The sequence below is a fragment of the Pteropus vampyrus genome, unplaced genomic scaffold (assembly GCF_000151845.1).
Source record: "Pteropus vampyrus isolate Shadow unplaced genomic scaffold, Pvam_2.0 Scaffold199, whole genome shotgun sequence".
Lineage (NCBI taxonomy): Eukaryota > Metazoa > Chordata > Mammalia > Chiroptera > Pteropodidae > Pteropus > Pteropus vampyrus.
This window is the reverse complement of record NW_011888980.1, coordinates 2962550-2985733: the sequence shown is the minus strand read 5'-3', so window position 1 is coordinate 2985733 and position 23184 is coordinate 2962550. Positions and strand designations below refer to the sequence as shown.

General features: G+C 40.7%; 2 long non-coding RNA genes across 2 annotated transcripts in view; both read right to left on the bottom strand.

Annotated features, from left to right (window-relative positions):
• Nucleotides 1-4983: 4983 nt before the first annotated feature.
• On the bottom strand, nucleotides 4984-11028 carry LOC111746715. The gene is made up of 3 exons (XR_002783242.1): nucleotides 10938-11028; nucleotides 10036-10163; nucleotides 4984-5098 (listed from the first exon to the last, which is right to left on the bottom strand). It is a non-coding gene; the product is annotated as an uncharacterized LOC111746715 (long non-coding RNA).
• Nucleotides 11029-19959: 8931 nt separating this feature from the next.
• The window catches only part of LOC111746717, a 21512-nt gene continuing 18287 nt past the window's right edge, over nucleotides 19960-23184 (bottom strand). The window contains exons 2-3 of the long non-coding RNA XR_002783244.1: nucleotides 21617-21831; nucleotides 19960-20136 (exon numbers count right to left, since the gene is read on the bottom strand). This is a non-coding gene — a long non-coding RNA (uncharacterized LOC111746717). The remainder of the gene's footprint in view (nucleotides 20137-21616; nucleotides 21832-23184) is intronic.

Genomic DNA, 23184 nt, shown 5'->3' with positions numbered 1-23184 from the left:
AGCCTTTCTGTGCCTTGATTTTCTTATCTGTAAAATGGGGATAATAATATTCATGTGTCACAATTGCCAAGAGGAATAAATATAATATGCAATATGTCTAGCACAGACAATCGATCCTTTTTAAATAATATATCAGATCCTATTGCTTTCCTTTTCTGTACTTTCTAATACACAATTGTCAATTTAGTGGGTTAAGGAAAAGGAAGACCTAGGAGACATAATTCTGTTCTCTTCACAAGGGGCAAAATAGACAAGATGAAAGATGATGTAATCTTTAACCCGAGAATCATTGTCAGCAAGAAGAGATATTGTCAGCAAGAACAGAGAGTCATGTGACACTGGCCCTTTTACTTAAAAAATTATTATACATTTTTTTACAACCCAGTTGCCCAGCTGACTGAAATTATCACAATCTGTTAGACACATTTTCCAAAAAGCCTGTCTAGTCATGGAAGTGCCTTGTGGATAACCTTTTTTTTAATAGGTGAATTTGCTTAATAGTTTAGCCCACAAGCTCATCCTACTAGAGTTCCAGGAATCCCCTTTCCCGTCTCCTAGATTACTGCCGTGTTACGAAGTTCAGCTCTCCTACCTTCTTATTAGACTGCAGAACTGCCATGAGGACCTGGAGAAAGGTCGGGGAGTGGCGGGGGGTGCTAGCTCGCTTTCTTCCTATGGTCCAGCTCTCCATCCCTGACAAAGGGCTTTCTCCATGGAAGGATTGACAGTGAGGGTCTCCATTCCTTTACTGCTCCCTCAAGGCCCAAGGACACCTAGTGATTACCAATAATACTAGTCCAACTTCAATGTGTTAGGGATGGCCATTTTTATATATGCCCAAGTATAGACCAGTTAGCCGTTATAGATCTTTCTCCTGAACAAAGTGAAAGATACACCCCATGATGCCATAAACTTTCTGAAGTCTTCACCATCTCCGGTCTGAGTCTCCTGGAACACGATCACTCCATAAGGAACACACATAATTTCATAAGAACAGATAACAGTTTGCAACATGCACACACACACACACACACACACACACACACACACACATACAAATTCTCCCAAAGAAACCCAGTTAAAACATAAAATATATGTTGCCAAAAATAAAACAAACAAATAAGAATGAAACTTCATCCTGGTTACTCCCCAGCTTTCCCCAACAGTGTTGGTGGCAGGGGTACTTGCTCATTGTTCATTCATTCATTCATTCATTCGTTCATTCGACGAGTAGTTGTTTGTGACAGGCACTCTTCTAGGAACCAGGGACAATGCCTGACCTCATGGAGTTTAAAATTAATAGTCTATTGTGATCCTTTCCAAGAATTACATATATATATACATTTAAAGAAAAAGAAAAAGTAAGCTTGTCTCAAAAGCTTGAATTCATGTATCCCTTCTGGGAAAATGGCACATTTCTAACCTTTGAAGTAATTATTTTCCATTTCTACCCATTTAGGCTTAAAAAGGGGACTACATCCTGGATACACATTACCATAGCCAACACTTGACAATTCTCGTAACACTGCTTCCTCTTCTAGATACTCACAGACCACCAATTTAATGATCTATTGCACTCTTAGCCAGGAATTACTTTTGTGGGATCCACCTTCTAAACTATTTTGAAAATAAAAATGTTTGCCATTTCAAATCTTTCAGCGTATCACCTAGCCTGCACAGAATATATTTGCATTGCATACTAAAATGTTCATTGAGTAATGATCATTTATATTATAATGTCTTCTGGCATCCTAGGTTTACAGCTCCCCTTTACCAGTGAATGTCGCTAAGGATGTAGACACTAACATTTTGCCGAGCCTTTATTTAGTGACAGTCCCTGAGCTGCGATCATCACACAATCCTGTTTACTTCCCACAGAAAGCCCCATGAAGTAATGTCTTCACAGATGAAGACAATGAGGCTCACTGACAACCTTCACAGAACTAGTCAGTGGTGGAGCCTAAAGTTGGCCTCAGGATTGTAAGTTGAGAGCTAAAATCTCAGAAGAGAGCCTCTCTTGGACTAGAGGCAGGAGAAAAGCAGGAGTTACTGACTAGAAGCTGAGGTTCATGACTTACCTTCACGCACACCCCTCACCCTCCAGCTTAGTGTGTTGCACTCTTGGTTTACTCAGCCAAGTATTGTTCAAACAGTGATTTCTCAAGTTCCATTGACTGGAGTGGAATTGGCAGTTCATTGTTTTTCTTTTTTCTTATTTCATTTACGTAGAAAATAGAAGACCTTTTCCACACAACACTCCACCAGTTTATAAGACACAGGCAGTGGGGTGAGGGAACAGGTCTTGAGAGCCCTCTTCCATATGCCACCCTTAAACTACTTTATTTCCTATTTGAAGGAGAAAAGTGAAAAAATTTCTTCACTAAAACTAAAGTTATCCTTCTTTAGAAGCTTTACAAATGGGGTAGAATCAAGCTTAGAGAATTAGAGAGCGAAAGCCCAAAAAGGAAGTGTCTTGGCATGCCTTCCTGCCCCTTATTGTGTCCTACGTTCTGAAGATACTGTATTTCATCCAAGAACCATCACCTCCTCCAAGAGGCCACCTTTGTCTGCTGTCTCCTGCAGATAGACTTTGTCTCCTTTATGGGACCCTGAATGACATGCATCAGGGAGCCAGATCAAAGCTCAGCAAGACCGCAAATGGATTTAGTCTCCTCAGGTCTGGACAATCTCCCTTCTACCCACATTTCATGGGCAAGCCTTTGGACTGCAGTTATGTCTAGATCTGTTGAGGCCTTTTCGAGACGTGTCAGGATTTTTTGGGGGTTTCCTTTTCAGCTAAATGCTCCAGCCTTGACTCCTCTGTGTCTGAGCCCACTCAACTAAAAGCATATTTATTTCAGTGGGAATGTTAGAACATGGGGTGGGGGAGATTCTTTCTGCCCACAGCTGTTTCAAACCTTAGACGTTCAAATCTCCAAAGCTAACAGATCATCACTCAAGTTGATGGATCTGATTAGAGAACATATGCTCTTTCATGATCACTGGGATTTGGTGCCATCATCACAAACAACCTCTTAGATGAAAATGAGCTGCCACTAATCTTACAGTGGGTTAAAAAAAGAAATTGAGCGTACATCCTCTTCTTCCAACCAGAGTTCAGGGGTAGAACTCTGAAGCTTCTTTGCCTAAAATACTTCTCGTGGTGACCCTTTAAGCAAAGTCATCCAGTTGGTGCTCACCACAAACTCTACAAGGATCTTGCATTCCAGACTGAGTATTAAAATATAAATTATTTGAAAACCTTGACCAATTAAAGATGCATAACATCTTACTTGACTGGAAGATAATAATTGGTGATAGAATATCTATTCTATTCCTTATTTCTGGAAATAAAAATCCTCTCAGAAATACTAACTTTTCCTCAAACTTTTTTTTCTGTCCCCAAAACAGAGAGATAAAAGGAAAAAAACACAATCCCTTAGTCACAGAAGCAATTCTGGGTGTAGTTTGGGGTTGCGGGGGAAATGGGTGTCCCATAAAGGGGTGACAGGCTCTGCAGTATCACAACTGGTGTGGAAGAGACTATAAAAGCCGCGTGAGTGATTAGGATGAGCCCATCCATCTGCAATGATAGTTCTTGTATTTTAGTGATTGTAACATATTTCTAAAGCAAGTTTAGCAGTTTTTACTAAGAATACACGCCATTTTTCTCTTCTTTTCACGAGCACTGTAACATTTTTTCTCTTACATGTATTCTCTATCATTTAACCAAATTTGCATATAAAACTGTTAGACAAGAGTGAAATATTTAATTCACATTATTTTCTTAAGCTAGCCCTAAACACAATAAACATAAATGGCCTAGAGTTTTAAAAATACTCTAGAATGCAAACATAAAATAAATCATCCATTGCTTAATGACTTTCATTTAAATAACTTGCAAATAGATTTATTCTGCCCCACTCTCTCCTTACACCCATATAGAAAAATAAAAGCAAATCATTTTTGTTTGAAATAAAATCCTGATCTCTGCTGCATTCATGACTGTTGAAAAATACAACATGCAGTTAGCAGAATCTCCTGGGTGTGAACTGTTAAATTTAAGTCAAGTAATAATCGAGTTAGTAATTTTCCCAAATTAGAAGCTTAACTTAGACCTTTCATTTCTAAAGAACCTGACTTCCTGTCTTCATCTTCATTCTTAAGACAATACCAGAAGAGAAGTTGGAGGAGTTTGCAGGGGAATTTTCAGTCTAGGCCAAGCAGCATAGCTTTGAGCTTGTCTCATTATCTGTGTGCTTGGAGCTGGCACAACCAGGAAGGAAACACGGGATCTACTCACGTCTTTGTCATTAAGGAGAAACCTGGTTCTATATGTACACACACACACACACACACATCCCTCATTTGCTGTCTGGCCTTCAAACAAGCATCATCACATGGCCATGTCAAGGAAACAGAAAGGGAAACTGCAACCTATATTGGCTTAAACCTACTTACAAGAAAAAAGAGATGACCTATGCACAAGGTGTTTTACCTTTATTCCAAGTGGCCAGCGGGAGAATTTGCATGAAATGGGCCAATTTTGTACCTTTCTAAACGATGTGAATTATTGATGTTTTTAATTATAGAATTCATTTTGATCAAGTGTCTACGTCAATCTCCGAGGAGTTTCCTCCTTTTTTTCCTAGATTAAAAGAAAAAAAAAAAAAATCACGGGTCCCAGAAAGGTAAAATAATCAAGTTGAAATCACTATATTTGGAGAGAGGGGTGTGTCTTGTGGACACAAGCCTTCCTGACTTTTGAAGCTAGATATTTTGGGGGCCTCTCAGGTGGAAGTCTTAAAAGTGGAAGTAACATGTGGGGTTCAAACCCTTGGCACCTCAGGGAGAAGCTGGGAGGTGGGAGTCCTCCAGCTGTGTGGCATAACACCAAGCGGGGTTTATGGCGAGGCTGTGTCTCTGCCTATTTTATCACTTCAGTATGGGTTTTTGTCTCGTTTGCCCCATGTGTAGCACTCACCTTCTGGACTTCTTTCACAGAGAATCGTTCTTTTGTAGCTGTAGATTTGGTGTGTCCATGAGAGGTGAGTTCAGGAGCCTCTTGCCATAGCAGCTTGAACCGGAAGCTGAATCACTATTGACATTCAGGAATAAGAGGAAATTGGGATGGAAGGTGGGAATAAGGGTTCATAAACACATATACACATACCCTTGCTTCAGCAAAACTGTCACAGGATTTCTCCCTGGCATTCTCATTCCCATAGCTCTCAGGTTGAGCCAAATTATATGAATTGCTTGATTTCATCTATTACAAGCCTATGTATCTGATTTGCACAAGTTCACAAAGATTTTGTCTATTTTCCCATGAAATTCATAAGTCAGTTACTCTATAATGGCTCGATGGCCCAATGCCTTGGGCCCACTGACACCTTGGAGGGCACTGAGAGTCTCTGCTTTCAGTCCACCCCAAAACACCCCAGTCCTGACATCAGTAAACATGTATTCCCTCCGTGTCAGCAGTGAATTACTGGGGAGAGCTGGGGACACCCCACTGCTCAGTGTCACTATATAGTGGTTCTAAATTTATTTCTCCAGGCTGTCACTTTTTCCAACTTTACTTATGGCTCTATGACCAGGGAAGTACACAGTGTTGAGAGGAAGCAGGCTACACACACACTGAGGTCACTCACACATCCCAAACCGCCTGTGGCTGAATCAGCAACAGGTCAAAACATGCACAAGGATACAGATGTTTTTCTTCTCATTCTCACCTTCTGTTCGTGGAGTTGGAGATACAGTTGCTGGCGAAGTGGGAAAAGGCAGTAGTTGTCCTATCCACATGTGTCCTAAATCTGCTGCCCTGCTGATGACCCCCTTACATCTCCATGGACTCAATTCCCATCCCTCAAATTTCTCTCTATCAGTAGATCTTGTGAAGATGAACTAGCCTCTGACTTCAGGAATGCAATATTCTCCTACAAACTGTTTCCACAACAAGAGAGCAATGCCAGCTATGAATCTTAGGACATGGATCCAACAATTCTTTTCAAAAAGACAAAATAACAATGTCCAGTACAGCAAGAATGTACGACTTAAGTGAAAGTAGCTAATGAAAATGTATTACCATTATACCCAGAATAAAAGAAATATTTTTGAAGAAGTAAACTGAGCTACCTGCTAGCAGCTTAGTTTCAGCCACCCATATAAAAAGATTACTACGGATTCACATAATGAAACTAGTATTAATTAGCTAATTAATGTATTATTGCTAATAATTTTAATCATGTTTAAGAGACTCTTCAAAGGCACAATATAATTATCCATGATTCATCTCACTAGTGGTTTCCACCTATGGCCTTACTAAATACTAAATACTGAGATGGCAATGGTAAAATTAAAGCATCTTAATTAGAAGCCACAAAATAAATATGCTATGTGGCCATGTATCTATTTTGATTCATTTTATATGTAAATATAATTGAAGTTTGGGTGTCTGGTTTTAATTGTGCATTTCCTCTTACAAAAGTTTAATTAATATGATACTGATGAATAAACCTTTTTCTTCTCAGCTCTAGATTGATTTAATAAGCTAAGAGGGAAGCAAAACCCTGCGTGTAAGTTGGAAGGACGTGTGACAAAGGCAGTGAGGGACAGCTGGGATGGAACGTCAATGGCTCTGTGATGTTAGACCAGTCACCAAACTTCTCTGTTACTCAGCTTCCTAATCTACAAAGTGGGAGTAATAACAGTGTCTCTCTCACAGAATTTTTGTGAGGATTTAACAAATTAATACATGTAAAGATCTTAGAACAGGAAGCACGTAGTAAGAACAGAGTAAATATTAATTGCTTTTGTAATTTAACGGCATTTTCAACCACTTACTTGACTTTTGGATTTGATTGCACCTCAAAATCAACACAGCTAAAAAGGTGTCACCGTTCTTCTCTTCAGAGCAGCTCCCCCTTCCACCTTCCTTAGTAATAAAACTCCAGGGCAGCAGTGCCACTATCTGATAGCCATAAAAGTGCCACCAACATAGTTGATTCCTCCTGCAACCGACTCTGTCCTGCTATCCAAATTGTCACCAAAGCCTCTTGATTCTTCCCTCAAAACCAGTCACCTTGTCACTTCCTCTCCATTCCAGCTACTATATTGTGTTATAATAAGAAATATATATTTGGTCTTTGTCCCTGGTTCCTGGCACTTTGAAGAGACTCTTCAAAAGCATGGCATTATTAGGTATTATTATTCATAATTTATCTCACTGCTGGTCTCCACCTATGGCCTTACTAAATAATAAATACTGCTGCTCTTAAAACCCTTGGAATCCTCTAAGTGATAGGATGATAGGAGTGTCTTTTGTTATTCATAATTAGTCCTTTCATATACCTGAGTTTATGCTAATGACTTTACTCTCAGAAAATGGGGACTGGTTGCCAGAGCAACCAACTAAATGATTAGAGGTTTGGAACTTTAGCCCCACCAACCCCCAACCTCTGGGGAGGGAAAAAGGGCTGGGGATTGAGTTAATCACCTATAGCCAATGATTTAATCAGTCATGCCTAAGTAATGGGACTTCCATAAAGATCCTAAACAAAAGGATTTGGAGAGCTTCCAGGTTGGCAAACATATCCACATGCTGGGAAGGTAGTGCATCCTGGGGACAGAAGTTCCTGTGCTCACAATGCTTCCAGACTTTCCCCTACATACCTCTTCATCTGGCTATTCCTTTGTATCCTTGTAACATCCTTTATAATGAACAGGTAATACTAAGTAAAGTGTTTCCCTCAGTTCTGTGAGCTGTTATGCAAAGTATCAAACATAAGGAGAGAGTCATAGGAACCTCTGCTTGTAGCAAGTCAGAGATTAGTGTGGGCAACCTGGGGACCCACTACGTGTGATTGGCATCTGAAGTAGGAACAGTTTTGTGGGACTGAGCCCTTAACCTGTAAGGTCTGCACTAACTCCGGGTACTTAGTATCAGAACCAAATTAACTTGTAGGACACCCAGTTGGTATCCACAGAGAATTGGAGAATTGCTCCATGTGGAAAAGCCATACATTTGGTGTCAAAGTGTTTTGAGCAGAGAAACAGTTTTCCTTCACAGGCTCCACATGCCAATGGAGACTCGTTACTTCAAAGCTCAGTCTCTTCTGGTTAGCACCCCTTGCTCAGGAATGCAGCCTTCCAGTTTGTCAAAAAGACACTGTCAGCTGTATCTTCTTAAAGTGCTGCTGCCATTGTGTCACCTTCCATCTCGAGCTCTTTGCCTGGCACTCAGGACCCTCAACATTCTGTCTCCAAACTACCTTCCAACCTGGGCTGTCACTATTCAGAGTCAATTTGCTCTGAATGGGCTGCTCGTTGACACCTACGTTGTACGGTGCTTCAGTAGCAAGAAGCAGAGCCTCACCCACTGTCACCTTCAGTTGATGGGGAAACGTATATGGGGAATACAGAGGCCAGGACTTGTCTCAGCAGTCATGTGCTTTGTTTCAAACATTGGGTTGCCAGAAAAAATACAACACTGGCGACATACTTATTCTAAAAATCATTTGTTGCTTATCTGAAACTCAAATTTAACCAGGTATCCTGTTTTATTTTGTGTTGTGTTGTTGTTATTGTTTTGTTTTTTTGTGTGTGTTTACTGAAGCTGGCAACCTTATCTCACATACAACCAGGAGGAAATCAGGGACTTTAGTTTACAATGGCAGCTGCAGTGTCCCAACGAAAGAAGTCTCAGGGTCCAAATCCGCTAGGGGCAAGGAGAGTAATGTGAATGCAGCAGGGCCTGTGCAAGACGATATATGGCAACTGACACTGGTCTCAAGTGTTGGAGGAACACCCCAAGAAGCAGTAGAAACTTATAAACTGGTGTGCACTACTCATACTCTATCTAAAGCAAGTAAATGCTACTCATCCCCAGCCATTGTTACCATCAGGGATGTGGTAGTAATATTCAAAAAATTCTTCAATGTTTGAGAGCTCTCTATCTGAAAACTTTTGATGTTTTAATATTCACAACTAATTTAATAACAAAACAATGTTCTGGCAACCCTGTGTGGACAGACAGAAAAAAAAGTGTGCTGACTGCACTAACTGACCTGCAGGCTACCATCTGTTGCCTCGGCTCTGTAGGACCTCTGGAGGTCAGTCTCCAAATGGGAAGAGGTATCCTCTGCCCCAACTGTGATCTGCCATTACAGTGGCTTCGCTGCAATTCTGCTCTCGACCAATGGACTCTCTTGGTACATCTTGATCTGAATTCTATGAAAGAGAGGATCTGATTGGGTTGGACAATTACTTTGTAGCATATAGCACTCTTCTTGGCCATTGGCCAACTTAGAGAAGTATCCTCTGTAGTCCAATCAGCTGTACTCTGGGAGGAGCATTACAAAGTCCAGACACCTCACCTCTCTCTCGCTCCAGCTCTCTGAACGCAAGTCATACTGGCCTTCTTTCAGTCCCTCTTTCTGCCATCTTCTTTCCCACCACAGAGTATCTTATATTGCTTATCTGTTCTCTCATCACCAAATTAACACTTTCAAGTACTTCAGATCTCAGCTCAAGTGTCACTTTCTCAGGGAATTCTTCCTTGGCCTCTCTGAATAAGACAAAGACCACCACTATACACTCTTACGTTACCCTGTGCCCAGCGATGGTATTCAAGACATTTACTGGTACTGTGCAGATATTGACCAAGAGAACGTAGGTCCAGTCAGAATGTACACTGAGACAAGATCCTGGAGGCTTCCTGCTGAGCCAAGAATTGACCATTTAGTGCTAACTCATGGAGAGGAGCAGTGCTGGGGTGCTGGAGATAGGACTTGAGGGGCCTGGGCCACAGGGTGAGCATTCAGGGGCTCAAGGCAGCAGCTATACTGGCCTTTTAATTATGTACTGTTGTGTAAGAAACCTCCCCAAAACTTAATAACTTAAAATAACAATTTATTCTTTCTAATTTTTGCAGTGTTGGCTGGTTTCATCTGAATGGTTTTTCTGCTTCATGTGTTGTCTACTGGAGTAGGAATGTCAGAGATGACTTCTTCAATAACATGTCTGCTGTCTTACCTGTGATGGTTGAAGAGATGAGACCTGGCTGAACATCATGCTCTCCATGTGACCTCTCCCTATGGCTAGCTTGGTTTCCTCAGTGCTGTGGTCTCAGGATATTGGGCTTTTTCTATGACGAATGGCTTCTAAAAGGGTAGAAGCAGACGCCATTAGTTCTCTTAAGGCCTTGGCTCAGAAGTTTCATAGCATCCCTTCAGAGCATTCTTCTGGTCAAAGCAAGTCCCAAGGCCTGCCCGATCCAAGGATAGGGAAAGACTTCACCTCTTAATGAGTGGAACAGCATTTGGCACACAGAGAGTAGGCCATTTGAAGAAAATATCCACTATGATCAGTATGTATGCATTTAAATAGTGGCTTAACATCAGCCAAGTATGTGCCTCTTCTTTAGGTGACTTGCAATTTTACATTTGTTTGTGATATATTTGATTAGTGTCTCCAAGATGGCAGAAACTGTGACTGTGTTTGCTCTATTGTCAGGCCTAGTGGCTGACATACTGCAGCATTTGATTAGTATTTATTGAATGAATGAATGAATGAATGAATGAATGTCCCCTTTGAAAAACAGCAGCCAAAATCATCACTGAACTGCTTTAGTGACTGATAAGCTTCAGCTTTTGTGTGGCGAAAACTTGATAAAGGGTTTTTTAAAGGGGGAAAAACGGAATGTTTAGTGTCAGAGTTCTCCTTGGCAGAAGAACTAGTTTTGCTTAAAGGCACCAGAATGTATATTTTGGCACCAATACCATGTGGCATGGGAGGCAAAGGGAAGAAAACTGAATGGATAAAGAAAGATTTAATACAATAGGTTTCTCCTTGCCTCTCCTGTTTTATGGATATTCGTAACACCCAGCACAGGTTCCCTACAACTGATAAAATCATCAATAAGAGGAGCCACCCACCATGAAGACTTGACCTCCCAGGAAGTCTCTCCTTAGGCAAGAAAGAATGCCTTCTTCCAGCTTGGAATTCTTAGCGTGAGGTAAAGGTTTTACTTGGGAGGCAGCCCTGCGGTAAAGAAAAGAACAGGAGTCAGAAAAAAAAAAAAAAATGGATTCTTTTCCAGCTTTGCTGCACTCTAAGGAATAGCCCCCAGTAAATCACTTCTTGCACTCAGCTGCCCTCCAAAATCTGCTGGGGGCTCAGCTAGCTTCAGATATCAACTCCTCCTGACCATCTTAACTAAGTCACACTGTGTTTTTTGCAGGGCGTGACAATCCCACCCTTCTCACCTTTGTCCCCACTAGCCATGCCCATCTCCTGCTAATCCAGCCTTGATTATCTGAGAGCATCACTAATTCGGCCCATGCTCATCTGCTGCATCCGTTCGCTCACCAGGCATTGCAGTGTTTGCATCCAGGGCCCCAGTCTCCTGTTTCCATTCCAGGCCCCCTGCAACTCCCCGGTCTAGGTCCTCTGGGAACCCTGCTCTGTCTTGGTTCCCATGATCCCTAATTCCAGGCTTCCTCACTTCACTGCTCCCAAACATTTCCAGCTCATCTTACATCATGAGAACAGACCTGGTGGCTGTCCACCCAGGAGCCAGAAGTAGAGTTACCACTTACCATGAAGCCGGTGAAGCTTAATCTCCCCCAGGTCACTCACTCTTCTGGGCTCCTTTCCAAAGTCCAGAAGAGAAGAGCATCTCACTTTCAAGGTTAAATGTGAGTAAGATATTTTCAACACAATTGGTTTTGACTACTATTGTTTCCTTCCCCCACATATCCCCTCATATTGAAGAGTAGCAGGGTGTGGGTGGGTAGTTTACAGTTCACTGATAAGGGGAAGTTAAGTTGGGGGTACACTTAGCTCAGGTTTATTAGAATAAGTTTCTGTGTTTCACTTCAAGGTAAATCTGCACTGGTTAAAAGCAAATAGGGAGGTTTAGGAATCATTTCGATTACACTCAGAATATTTTTTTTATAAATAAATTTATTTATTTAAATTAGTTTCAAGTAGACAGTACATTGGTTAGACATCTATAATGTTCATAAAACGATCCCCCCAATTGCTCCCTGGCCCTCCGTTTAGCCATCATATTAATGCTAACTGCATTCCCTCTTCCACGCTCCCTGTGCCCAACTATTCAGAATATTTTTTTAAGCAGTAATATATTAAGAAGAAAAGATAAATTGTAAATAAAAGTAATGAATAGACTCTTGAATTATTTGATAATTTAATTAATAATTCAAATCATGTGGACACACTGGAAACAATTTTAATTTCTTAATGATTCGACACAAAATGCTGACATCAACAAATTTAGCACAAAACTCACGATATACATTGTAAAGAGGACATCGACAACTATTTTAGGAGTGTCAAAAATGAAAAGCGTATTTGAGATTAGCCAACACACAAGACAACTTGAAAAACTCTGAGATCTTACAGCTCATTTATGAAAGAAACTGAATGGTGGTTTCTTCAATTTTAGCAACAACTTTAAATCTTTACATGGCATTACCAATAGCAAGTTATCAGCAAAAGTTAAAAAGAAACTTTTTCAAACTACCAATTTAATAAAAAATTTTAATCTGTCATGCTGAGGAAAGACTTTTATAATGTTTCTATCATTGCTACAGAAAATGATATACAAAACCATTGTCAGGTAAAAAGGCTTTTGAAAGAGTTTCATAGGGATGTGACAGGCAGTTACTTAAAATGTTACTATTTTTATTTATTTTATTCTTAATTTTGTATTATCTTTTGTATTATCGCCTTTGTATGCCTTTTTTAAAGAGGGATCCCAAAATGTATAAGCACTGAGCCACATAAAGTTTGATCTACCTTGCCAGTAGCAAATACACCTTTCTCTCTCCTAGAAGAATATAAATTTTCAGGGACCTGCTTTCTTCTGTGTGACCCTGAGTCTCAAGGGAGATGGCTCCAGCCTCAGTTTCATGAAATGGCATTCCTTCCGCCAGCAACTGCTTAGGCATACACATGTGATGTAATTCCAGCCAGTGGATAAGAAGAAAGATCTAAGGGGGATATGGAGAAAGGTTTACTTCTCTGATTTTCTTTTTTTTTTAAAGCCATGCAGGGTAGGATGCCCTATCTTTATCATCTGGCCATTTTTATGTTTGGATATGATGTCTGGAACTGTAGCAGCCATCTTGTGACCATGAAGAGAGCCAGTCTCAGAACAAACCATCAGAGAATGGCAGAAGAAAAAAAGCCAACCTAGGTCCTGCATTTAGATTTCTACATGAAATAATAATATATTTTCTTTTTGTTAAAGCCAGTGGAATCAAGTTTTCTATTACTTGCAGCTCAAACTGTCTCAGCTGATACACTTACTCGCATAGCTTTTCGTGGCCTCCAACAAGTTTCTTATGGATGATTTTCTAGATTCTCTGTAGTCTTGCCCTACCCTATCTATCATACCGTATTTCCAAGTTTCCCCAACCACATACCCTCCAATCTTAATGCTCATACTCTCCTCTCTAGTTTGCTGGCCCCTTTACCCTCAGAGTACCATATCCATCCCAAGCTGTAAGATCCACATGAAGCCTTTTCTGATTCATTCAGCTTACTTATCTCTCTCTTAGATATATTTCTATAATGTCTTTAGCTCTCTATCATATAATATAGCATATATTATTATATTACATGCTTCATAGGACTGAAATTACCTAAAAAGGGGGGGGGGCTCACGTCAGCTCAGGAACAGCCATTTCCCCTGGTATCACTAGTTTTCCAGTGATGGTGTCTTCAGTCAGATAACATCCTACCTTTCTTTACTTCACTCTATGGTAAGATCCTTCTCCAGGAAGTTGATACTCACTTGAAAAAATAAAACCAAAATATTCGAAAGGTTCTTCTAAACAGAAGACATCCTTGAACATTATGTGTAATCTGTGTATAGTTTCTTGAGGATCCTTGGGGGCTACAGCCATTGAGACCACCCATAGATAAAGTGGTCGGGGAAGCCAGTACCCACCTCCCAGCCCGAAGAGATGCACACGGGACTGAGTTCTCATCTGTACAAAAAGAAATGATGGGTGCTGGATCCCAACTCTGGTCCTTCCAGGCTCTGAAGGATGCAACCATACTGACTATATACAGAGGGGGCAGTAGCTGGCTTATTTATTTTATATAGATAGTCTATCACAAGCCTAACTCCAATGTCACTGACCATGCTTTGCCCACCAAACCAATGATGTCTTTGGAAACTCGAGAGCTGTGCTGTCCGATATGGCAGCCACTAACTATATGTAGCCCCTTAAATTTTATTTAATTATAATTAAATACAATTTAAAAAATAGTTCCTTGGTTGCACTAGCAACATTTCAAGGGCTCAGTAACCACACATGGCTAGTGGCTACCATAATTCTTTAACACAAATACAGAATATTCTCATAATTGCACAAAGTTATACTAGACAGCTATATTTTAGAATGCCGAGATTTGAAAGCAGGACACCATCCGGGATGTAGTCTTGACAAATGATACAGTTTCTTAAAAAGATTTCAAAAGACAGAGGGGGAAATTTATAAATACTTGTCAGATATGTCAAACAATGACAATGTGTGGACCTTATTAGGATCAATTCTAATACAAAACTATAAAAGTATGTATAGTAAGTATGAAAGAATTGGAATTTCAGCACTTCAGAATTGATATTAATGACAGACTTATCTTTTTTTATAGATTTACTTCAGTATGATAATGGTATTGTTGTTATGGCCCAGTAGAAAGTTCTTGTCTTTTAGGAATGCATGGTGATATACTTACAGAAGAAATAATGTTTGAGCTTTGCCTGAAAATAAATCAGGAGGGAGAATAGACGGGCCCGTAGATAAATGGAATTGACCATTGATGGTTGATGATTATTGGCTCTGGGTGACACAGGTATTAACTTTATTATTAATAAAACTGGCTACCTTTGCTTTTGTTACAAATTGTCCACAATGTAAAATTTAAAAAAAGAGAGAGAGAGAAGGTAAGGCAGATACATAGTGAAGTAAGCTACAGAAAATAAGAACAGCCTCTGAATTCTCTCTCTAGGCACTTAATGCAGATATTGCACTTGGCCTTGGACTTTCTAGTCAATTATTGGAGAGGATCTGCTTCACACACAGCCCTGAATGAAGGCATCTGGAAGCCAGAGTAAAGCGAGGGATGGGAAATGAAGCCTGGTAGTATGGATAAACCCAGACCCCTCGCAACTCAGGGATATGAATGTCTCAAATACAGTAGCTATGGGAAGTAGAAAAAAAAGAGGTGAGGTACACTTAAAAAGTGGAGTTCGGAAAATTCACCTGGATGCCTGTGTATGGATACTTAGTAAAGGGAGAAGGAACTCTGCGTGCCACACCAGGGGATGGGCCTCGAGAGAACAGGTAAGTTGGTCATATAGACTAAATATTTATGTCCTGCGTCCTCACAAAATTTATATGTTGAAGTTCTACCCCCCAATGTGATGGTGTTTAGAGATGGGGACTTGGAGCGGGGATTAGGGTTATTTAAGTCACACAGCCTATGGACTTCTGTTATGGCAGCCTGAGCTGGCTAAGACAGTTGGTCACGGAAGAGGTTATTTCACCACCATCAGTCTTAATGTCCCAATGGGCTTTAACTCCACGGATAATCTGGAAGGCCTCTGAGAGAAAAAAGAATGTGATAAAAGTGGGAACTAATATTTGTTAACTGCTTACTGGGATTGCTGCTTTATGAATATAGCTAGGTATTTTATAAGCTGTAACAATACGTTTCTCCTCTACTTATACTTTTCCTTTCCTTTCTGTGCTTGTTGCCTCAGGAGAGAGGAAATAGAGGTGATCTAAAAATCTTTCCGACCCTCGTCTTCCAGGAATGAAGCTGCAAGAAGACCTTAGGAGAGTCAAGAGCACAGACAGGATCTTGGCCAGAAGCAGGGGCTGCAGCCGGGCTCCTCCTCCAGGTGCCCAATGGAGAGGGGAGAGGAGAGAGAAAAATCTCTGGGCCTTTCCTGGCAATGCCACGAGGAAGATGGCAGGACCCAGAGGGAAACGGCTACATATCCATCAGGCAAAACAGACCTCATGAGCCTCCTGAGGGTCCATTATTTGAATGTGACCTGGAAGCATCAAAAACACCCAGTGGGGCTATTTAGACATGGCTCTCTGCTCAATCTAGGTGTAACCTGAATGCCCCCACCCCACCTAACTTTGATACTACAGGGATCCCCTGGGAGGGCTCTGAAAGAGGAAGACAAAGGTTAGTATATCTATTCATCCAGGTGAAGGGAATCTCAGACTTAAAAACTATAGGAAATGATAAATTATAGAACAGAAGAGTCATTGTTCTCAGATACCTGAGTTGGAGACTGATTCATAATGTAAGACAGATATGTTATCTCGTGCACTTTAATCCTCCAAAAACCTTGTGAAGTCAAAGTCTCTCTGTTACATGTTATTTATCCTTTCATTCATTCTTTCTACCCACAAGTGCTCATCCCCTCAGGGTTCCAGGCATTCTGCTGGGTGGTGGTAAAAGTAGGAAACAAAACTGATGAAAGTATCTGCCCTCATACAGCTTATAGCCCAGTGGAGATGACAAAACATAAACAGGCAAACAAATAAAGAAAAAAAGATCAGCACAAACTGTGATAAAGCATTGCTCAGATAACAAACTGGATGATGGGATAAAGAGTTCCTGTCCTATGAAGAGAGTAAAGTGGACAGGGAAGGCGGCTCCAAGGAGATATTTTGTGAGCTCAGACGTGAATCAGGGGAATAATTTAGCCATGCAAAGATTTAGGAGATAAAATAGAAGGGAGAGGAACTGCAAAGACTTGAGAACATGTTTGAGGAAGAAAAAGAAGGCAGTGTGGCTGGCCCGAAAAGAGTGAGGAAGGGAGGCTGGTAGGAGAAGTCAGATGATTCAGAATCCTGCAGAGTAAGATACGGAGTCTGAATTTTATTCTTAAAACAATGGGAAGCCATGGATTAAGTGTAAGTAGGGGGTCTGGTACAACTAGTGTATGGATTAAATGAATTAATATATGTAATGCACTTAGAACAGTGGCTGGCATACACAGCACTATAAAAGTACATTTATTCTTATTATTAATGTTGGGTTGGAGAAGGATCAGGAATAGACTAGTTGGGTGACAATTTCTGTTGTCCTTATTGGGGCCTGAATCAGGGTGGTGGCTGTGAAATTGGAGAGAAGTGGGATGTGTATAATAAAATGTACCTCAGAGGTACAATCAATAGGACTTTCTGATGACAGAGAAAGAAAGGAATGAAGGACTCCCAGGTTTCTGTCATAAAGAGACAGATAACACATTAATCAGGTGGAAGAGGACTGCAAAAGAAACCGATCTGGGAAGAAAAGTCAAGAGTTCCATTTCATTCTGTTGAGTTTGAGACACTTATCAGATGTCTAAGTGGAAGTGTCAAATATGTAAGTTATCATCATTGCTGTTCGGTGAGGAGACTGATCCTGTTTGACAATGAAGAAGATGAGATTTAGAGGAACTGAATCATCTGCTTCAAGTTGAACAGCTGTTATGAGGGAGAGTAGAGCCTGGAACTCAAGCTAAGACCCCTTCATAGCCAGAGATCTCATCCTCTCATAGTAAACATCCTTAGAAGGGGCGTCAGGCTCCTTGGTGGCATAACAGAGTCAACTACAGCAATATCATTAATATAAGCATCTACAGGATGCCTGCAGAGAGCTGGAATCTCAGAAATTCTAGGCAAGTGCTTGAGACAGCAACAGAGACCATGAAACATGCCCCAGTTTTCTGAGTCTTGGTAGGCATATAATTTGCCTGGGCAAGAAGGAAAAGCCGGGCAAGAACTGTACACATTTAAGGGAGTAGCATTTGCTTTCTGGGCCTTAGTTTCCTGATCTGCAAAATAGGAACAAAAATCTAATACACACAGTTTCAGGTCTGTTATAAAAGATTGTTTTTAAAAAGAGAAACAGAGAGTAGGATCATGTACTTATAAGCCTTCCAGTGCTATGTGTTCACTTAACCCTTGCCATAAAATTAAAAATTAAACTAGGCCAGATGCTAGTAGGAGAGAGAAATGGGGAGTTATTATTTCATGGGTACAGAGTTTCAGTTTGGAATGATGAAAAAATTCTAGAAATGGATCGTGGTGATGGTTGTACTACAACAAGGAGAATATGCTTAATGTCACTCAATTGTACACTTAAAAAAGTTAAAATGGTACATTTTATGTTATGTATATTTTAACACAATAAAAAATTAAACTGGATATTTGCTGATACTATTGAACAGAATTTAGCTTAACATACTTTTATGGTGTTTATCTCATTTGAAACTAGGTGATGAGTCAGTGTTATTTGTTATTCCCATATGCTTTAGATGTGAGGGAGGACTAGTTTTAACTTGGATGGGAAAGGTGCTGGAACCAAGAAATAAGCTATAAATAAAACCATGACAATTGTCTTTTCATTTTTTTTAACTTGAATTAGAGGCTACATTTCAAATTGCATCTTATTTTATCTGAACAAGATCATGTCTGTAAGCAAGCATCTGTCCGCATTAGTTTATGATCCCCTCAAGGCCACGATATGCCTTTGCCTGTCTTTTCAGTGTACGATCTCAGTGCCTCACATATGAAAATATTTTTACATTATTGGAGAAGTTGACTAGAGAAATCTAATGTAACTAGAGATAGAAAGAGCTAGAATGCCTGCCACCCAAAACTTTTATGGAACCACTAGAAATTAAAACGCTAAGGACTATATTCAAATGGAGGTCAGATTAAATTAATGGTAGTTTTCCAGACTTTCAAAGATAGTCAGCTTTCCTCTGATTCAGAGAGCTTTTTAATTTTTTAAATTTTTGAAAAATTTTTAATTGTGATAAAACATATAACAAAATGTACCATCTTATTATTTTAAGTGTATAGTTCAATAGTGTAAAGTCTATGTGCATTGTCATGCAACCAATATCTAGAAGTTTTTCATGTAACAAAACTAAAACTCTATATCCATTAAAAAATAACTCTCCATTCTCCCCCACCCCCCAATGCCCGGTAATCATCACTCTACTTTGTCTCTGAATTCGACAACTCTGGGTACTTCACATAAGTAGAATCCTACGGTATTTGTCTTTTTATGACTGATTTCACCTAGCATAATGTCCTTAAGGTCATCCATGTGATAGCATGTGTCAGAATTTCCTTCCTTTTTAAAGCTGAACAACTGTCCCTGGTATGGATAGACCACATTTTGTTTATCTACTTATTGACTGAGGGATATCTGGGTTATTTCCACCTCTTGGATATTGTGAATAATGCTACTGTGAACATGGGTTTACAAGTATCTCTTTGAGACCTTGTTTTCAATTCTTTTGAGTATATACCAGAAGTGGAATTGCTAGATCAATATCATAATTCTACATTGCTTAAGTCACTCCAGGTGGTAAGACTTTTTTGATAAGATGTTTATTGTTATTCACAACTTCTATCAAATCGTTGATACCCAGTGGAGACTAAGCAGAAGCCATTTCACTGTCACTCAGTACATACCACATTCGACTGTATGACAGCAATGCTTTCATCTCTCTCTCTATATATATATTTAAATCTATTTTCCTGATGACATTGCTTTTTTCTTAGAAATAGTACTTGCTTCTCTTTTCATCCCAGTCTCCTAAACATAACTAACAGACATTAATAACTAATTAGACTAATTTTCCCATATGATCATTTACTGTCTGTCACAGGCACCTGTTAAGTGATTTTATTTAATCCTCTCCAGGAGGGATTCCCTTCATTATTCAGATGAGAAAAACTAAGGCTCATAAAGATTAAAAAATTTTGCCAGCACCATAAAGCTGGTAAGTACCTGAAATAGCACTCGGCAAGCCTTTACCAGGGCTGGCAGAATAAATTCTACTGACGATACTAAAAATGCAAGTGGCTTCAGATGTAATAAAAATACCTAGAACTTACAGAACACTGCCCGACTGCTCCGTGATTGAGACTTTGTCTCAAAGCGGGCCTGCGATTTAGCAGCCTTAATCAGCATAACCCAGGAGCTTGTTAGGAAGGCAGGTCCTCAGACCCCACCCTGGTCCTGCTGCATCAGAATCTCAGGTGGGGCCCAGAAGCATGCCTGCTCACTCCAAGTCTAGAGGGAACACACACACACACACTTACCATGTGACCTTGAAAATGACTCTCACACGTATTCTCTCAATCCTCACCCCATGGGAAATATTCAGGTGGACCTGGAACTCAAACCCAAGTCCAATAGCCTCCGAACTTCACATTCTTTCTACTGCCCTCATGCCTTTGCTTGCCATGAATGCAAACATGCAGCAAAGAGGGGGTGTTCCATTTAAACTGGGGCTCCCTGAACCTTGTGAACTGTGTTTCAGGTCTCCGAGGTGTCAGCACACTCCAGCATGCCCATGGAGACCACAGACACTTCGGTCCCTCCTTGGAGGTTATGGGATACACAATTAAAAACAGAAAAGACAGTAGTTTGCTCATCTGACAGTCAACTATTTACATATGATAAAATTTTTTTAAAAATCAAAGAGAATACAACTTAACAAATCAGTCCTACATCTGAGCCTTCACAGGTCTATTGATTCCCTGCAGGCTCTGGTGCGTGTAAGTCTATTAGTGACATTGGATGATGGCCCATGTGCTTCCTGAATCCTTCTGCACCCGAGGTGGCCTGTAGTCCTGCAGGCCTATTTAGTTTGTGCAGTGGAGAGGACACAGTTCCAGGGGTTAAGAGCTGGCAGTGGGGCACACAGAAGCCCAGCTACCCCCACGAGGGACAGTCATTCAGATCTCCATGTGGGTCTCTTTTGTATGGTGGGTGAGGCTTCCCACTATGTGTTCCAGTGACTTGGAATGCCAAGGGCCTAAACTTAATTAACTTCTCTGGGGCCTGGGCACTTCCATCTCAGCCTGCATCCTGCTTCGTGGGGCGGCAGGACGAAAGTGCTCCCTGCACAAACAGAAGGCCAAGGACCTTAGTGGGAGCGTTGGCAAATACAACAGGGCCAGTGGCATCCTCATTAAACTCTGATTAGCAAGTGGACTTGATCCAGGCCAAATCAGAGCTGAATGAGATTTCTTTCTTTCTTCTTCTTTTTTTGCTGCCAGTTGATCAGATGTAGGCAATTAAGAACCCCCACACCTCCAGCCCTTGTATTTTTTTGAAGCAGGGAGCTCATACCAGTCAAGCCATAAAGACACTATTGTCCTAAGAACAATATTCTCCACTAATCTCACTTCTGGCAATTTACTTTTTCTTCCCAAGCAGATTTAGAAACTTAAAAAAAAAAAATCCTTGAAAGAGTACGGGGGAGGAATACTCCATGGTATCTAATCCCATTGCAAAGTGGGAGTTTTCTTGTTCCATTCAGCTTTTCTTTGAATGAGCCCTGGATAAATAAACTTCTACTGCATCGCCACATTGATGCAGAGACCGTGAGGGTCCAATTATGCATATGGGGGCGTGTGCATTCTGGTTTGCAAATCAAACACAAAGAGGGCAGCACAAGTGCTCCCTTGTAATCAGTTCTCACTACAAATTTACAAACCTGCGAGGTGAGATTGGCTTTTGTTAAGTGTTTAAAAGCAATTATTACCTTTCTTTAATTTTCTTGTGGTAATTAGGCTCCTGAATCCAGTCCAACCTGGTCTGCGCCTGGAAGGCTTGCTTGCTGCTCCCTGTGTCTGAGCTGGTAAGGTGAAGGGATCCTTGGAGCCGGCCTTGCAGGGACTCCTGAGAACTCCAGAACTTTTCCAGCCTGAGGGCCAAGTAGTCTGACAGGCAGACACTGAGAAGCTGTGTCCTTTTTGCCTTGAAAGAGAGAGGATAAAAGACAACAAAGAAGGTGAGAGGTGTAAAGGGAGGGCAAAAGACAGAAACTCAGCGTGGAAGGAGAAAAAGGCAACAGAAATCTGAGAGAGGAAAAAAAGACAATGAGGACCATCTAAAATGAAGAAAAAAAGGAGAGTCACCTCACTGTTGATACTGTGTTCACACTTTTATACTCACGGGATTCCTGTTAATGAGCCTGGTGCCCCTAGGCACCCATGCCTCAATGCATTAGGGCTTTTGCAATGAATAAAGAAGCTAAGAGTCTCTCTGAAAAGAAAAACCAAAGGAGAAAGAAAGCAAGAGAATCCAAAAGCCCTGGAAAGTAGCTAACCAAAAAGCTACACCTTTCACCAGGCCCCAAAGGTCAGTCAACTTGGCAGGCAAAGACAGACCCAGGAAAGAAGTGCCAAGAGCTCCTAGCCTGCCCAGATCCAATGTGGAGGCTGAGCTAGGAATTCCACTGTTCATCTCACATGCTGTAACACGTGGAGAACAGCACCGTTCCTAAGAGCAGGATCCATCTCCTGGAAGGCAGAAATTGACATCCTCTGGGTCTCTTGTAAGGACCAACCTTTTTCCTCTTACGCTATTGAGAATTAGGATGAATGTGCCCATCTGAGGACAAGGGTGGAGTCAATTGTAGGGGTTTGGTGAGAGAACTGGACTGGAAGTCGGAGGTAATCTGTGTTACTCTGGACAAAGCCGGAGCAGGAAGGAAGCAAGGTAAGCTATCTCATAATGTTGAGGGAATTCCAAGGCAGAGGAGCAGTTCTAAGGCTGTGAGCAAGCGAGAGAGGGCAGTTGACGTCTGCTCTATGGATGCGAACTGTGTCTTTTCTCATCAGGTGCATCATTATCTCCCATGGTGAAGGTAAAGAATCTCTCCTTTTTATAATGTAGGGTTCTGAATCATTTCAGCCAGAGTTCAGATCTTGGTTGGGTACTTCCCCACTGCTAGTAAAATTTCTCAATCTCTATAAGGCCTAGTTTTTCTCATCTGTAAAATGGAGATAGTCTCCTGAAGAGGACTAAATAAAATAAAGTATGTAAATCACTTAACACGTGCCTGTGACAGACACTCAATAAATAATGGGAAATTAGTCTAATAAATTATTAATGTCTGTTGGTTATGTTTAGGAGACTGGGTTAAAAACAAGTACTATTTCCAAGAAAAATAGCAATCTAATTGAGAATATATATCTATATATATATATCTATATATATTCACAATATAGAGAGAGAGAGATGAAAGTATTGCTGTAGTACACAGTTAAATGTAGTATATACTGAGTGACAGTAACATGGCTTCCACTCAGTCTCCACTGAGTATCA